The following is a 4,034-nucleotide window of genomic DNA, read 5'->3' on the forward strand; positions in this document are numbered from 1 at the left end:
ACTTGAGACCACCTCACATGGCTTGCGACTAGAAGAAGCAGGAGTGCCCTCAGTCACTAGCAAAGGGGCAAATGCGAGAAATGGCAACCCTTTCTCACCTTTAGGGCTACGCCAGCTTCTTTCTCTAGAGTTCCCAACTTCCACCGAGGCCTTTCTAGGACTTAGTGGGGTAAGGACTGAAGCCCCGACTACTACGCCTTTCCCAGGACTCGGTAGGGTAGATGCCGAAGGCCTAACCGCACCTTCCCCAAGACTCGGCAGGGTAGGGATAGGAGGCTCGATCGTCGATTGTTTGTCTTCAGCAGTGCCAACGGTTGTGCCCATTGACGAACTAGCAACAACAACAAATGAAGTGTAGTCTGTAGTGACTCCCTCTCAAAGAGACCTTCGGGCAGAAATACCCTCTCCGACAGACTCCAAATCCATAATAAGATGGCCTAAGATTTCCTTGGACACAAAAGCATCAGCCAAGGATCGAGCAGTAGATGTCGACAAATGGGACATCTTCATGTTCAGCTCTAGGGGTAGTTCCACCACCCGGGTTTAACGAGGTGCCCTCTCCAGAAGAGTACCCTATAAATGCATCTGGAGCAAATTCCCCCTCCGGGATGAATCCTATGACTCAGCAGGAGTGCTTGGGTTCCTTGAGCCAAAAATCACAACTGGTTTCATGACCAAAGCCACGAGAGAAGGTAGTAAGGCAGATACACCAGGATTCGTAGACCTTCCCTAGCCAGAATGCTGAGTTCTTCTCACGGAGGAAAAAGAAGGAGTAAGGGGTCGCACAGGCACCATGGCACCATGGCGATCGGCGCCAACAGTCTTCAGGAATGCAAGGTCATCCCCACTAGGCTTGGAGCGGACCTTCTTCCTCTTACTCTCAAAGGGAAAATTTAGGGCCCATTTCCAAGATGAGTCAAAAGACGGGTGGATGGAGATGCTACGAGCGGAAGGAATAACATGGCCTATCGAAGGCAAGAAAGCGATAAGATGATCCTTCCTAAGGAGAACCTCTGAGTGGACAAGAAGAGGGTGCTGAGCCGCCCAATCCCTAACGATTGCAATGCAACACAACTCATCAGACATAATGGTTGGGCGCACAACCTTGTCACTGGGCATAACCCCCCATAAAGCCCTAATGGGGAACTCGGCACAACCAATTTGAACAATTGGGAACCCCCACCCATGGCTAGACACAAAGAAGAATTTACTGGTCGAGAATCTTATGGTATCTCAGCTCCAACACCACCAGGGCATTCATCCATGGTTTTAAATATCGTACCGTACCGGCCACTGGTCTGGTACAGATATTGTACCTGTTTCATACCAGTTTGAATACCAGTTGTACCAACCGGTACCGGTCGTACTGGCCGATATTACAGCCTGTACCAGCCTATATACCGGCCGGTATTTCTGCCTTCATTTTTTTTTTCATTTTTTCAAACTACAAGCTTATTTTTTGACCCCAATTCATACCAGACTATTTATAATTTATATATATATATGTATTTATGTATAAATTATTCATATATAAACTATTATTTTAGAATATAATTTATATATATTTATACATATAATTTATTTATATATCGACTATCCTGAAACGGTACACGAAACGATACCAGGACCGAAATATTTCGTTCCAGTGCCTTGACTAGTACGCCATCCGATATGGTATTCAAAACATTGCATTCATCCCTGCAGATGTCCCCTCTTTACATTGTGAGTTAAGAAGAATTCACAGTAAATCAGATCGGCATGCTAAGGGTTGGACTTCAACAAAACCCACTGCCACAAGATGCTACAACAGATCAAGATCCCACAAGCATTCGAATGAAGTTGAGTGGGAGCCAACCTGAGGCATACAAGACTTCTCGGACTGGGCAAGGAGATGGTTGTCTCAGCCCACAGGCAAACATGCTTGGGAAAAGGGTGATGTGAGACGCTGAGCCATCGAAGTCGACAACCCTCTCGCGCAGCGCTGTGGCTTCAAGAACCACCATATCCGAGATACAGTAAGTTAAAGTTAGCGATCAGAGGAAGTTAGGAGAGGCCTAGGAACACCAAAAGCAACCTACGTAGCCCGGATCCAATGGGCTAGCCTCAAGACAGCACTCGAGACTCACAGGTTTGACAAATTTCTGAGCAGCCATTTATATTGTAAGGATATGATGAGAGATGGAGAATGGGAAAGAGCAAAAGCAAAGCGAAGGAAGCGAGAAGAAGGCAACAAGAGTATGAAAGAAGCTCTCGATACTAGTACAAAAGAGGGAGAAAGATTTAAAGCCTCGCCGCATACGTGCCAACAAAGTAAAGAGAGTATATGACAACCATCATTAGGGAAAAGACAGAATGGCCACCATTGGGTATCGATATTAAGTCCCCAAGAGCCACATAGAGAACTATAATGGGGGAGCCAAGATTAGACATGTGTAGAGATCAGACCGCAGGTGATTTCGCTCTATTGATTAGGTAAAGGCAGAAAGTGGCATTATTTGACAAGATTTAGGAAATTTCCATCAGCCCAGTCCGATGAGAATTGGCGAGATAACTATTGGGAAGATCTTCTCTCAGGGCCCCGGGCCCACAAGGATTGGCCCACATCAGACATCAGGAAGACCTGAGAAACCTGGCCCAGGCTTGCAAGGTCTCTTAGCAGCCCGAATGGGACCCATGACCCATGGAAGTCAGGCGTGCCTATCCAGGTCAGGACGAGACATTACACAAAGAACGCGAGAAGCCAAACCAGAGGAAATGGAAGGAAGCACACCAAAGAGAATGGACAATCATGCCGCATTAATGACTGAACCTAGAGGGTCACGCCGCATTCAAAGTAGTATGGCGGAATGAGCTTTAGAAGGACTTCCCTTCCCCCCAAGTCGTAGGATATGGCCCTCTGGCCCCTAAGGTTGGGTATATAAGGTCTCTCGACCTATAGGTAAAGGAATTGGTTTTTTCTTTGATCAAATTCTTCCCACCAAATTCTTGCTATTGAGCGTTTTACTCACTAAACTTCATACTTCCTGGAATACAAAAGAGCTATCGTTGACTCAGGCATTTGAGACTTTTCGGGCCATCCCAGGAATTTTCTAACATTGTTTATATCATTGCAAGCCCAAGACACTGAAAACTAAGACCGCTGAGAACCCGACCCTTAGGGGTACGAAATAAGCCGTCAACAAGTGTCCATTTTCGATGCAATGACTTGTGTAGGGTTATACCTTGGAAAATCATAGGATTATTATTTTATTATATTTAATTTTTTTTTAACTTTTTATTTTATTTAATGATTAAAGAAGTGATTATTAGTTAAATTATATATTTTTTTAATTTTTTCATATTTTATCTACCGAACAAAACGCGTCGTTGTTGCATGTTAATAATTTCCTTCGTACAAACTCCAGTCAGAGCATTGGTTGTAAGAGGCCGGTGTCAATTGCAGCAGTCAATAAATTTTTTTTTAAAGAAATTAAAAATAAATAAATAAATAAATAAAATTGCCTTGACAGTTGAACCGAATTTAGAACTGACTCAATCCGAAATTAGTAAATAAATAAATAAAAAATAAAATTGCTCATTTCGACTGAGTATGGAGATCACTCTTTATCGAGGGCCTAGCCTACAATGAAAACCTCAATAACTTGCCCATTTTGCTATATATCTCTATATATATATATTGCTAATTAACCAGAACTTCTGTTGCAATGAAACCTCAATAACTTGCCCATTTCCTAGCTGAATTCTTTGGTCGCGTTCCAACCAATACTGATGATAATGAATAGTCTAAACCGAAGATTGTAACCGAGTTATAACAAAGAATATCATCCATTGAAATAAATTAAGGTTTTATATGTCAGCCATGGCCAAACAATCTGTACGTGTCCAATTGAAAACAAACCTCGGCCAGCTCCTCTGCTCTCCTATCAAATTCCTCAGTTTTCAATTGGCCAAGTACTCGATCTTATTTCAGCTTTCTCTCACTATTTTAAATTTTCTTTTTTTAAGGTATTTTTTGTTGTTCAAATCTACACCTC

This window comes from Carya illinoinensis, chromosome 14, assembly GCF_018687715.1.
Source record: "Carya illinoinensis cultivar Pawnee chromosome 14, C.illinoinensisPawnee_v1, whole genome shotgun sequence".
NCBI classification, from domain to species: Eukaryota; Viridiplantae; Streptophyta; class Magnoliopsida; order Fagales; family Juglandaceae; genus Carya; species Carya illinoinensis.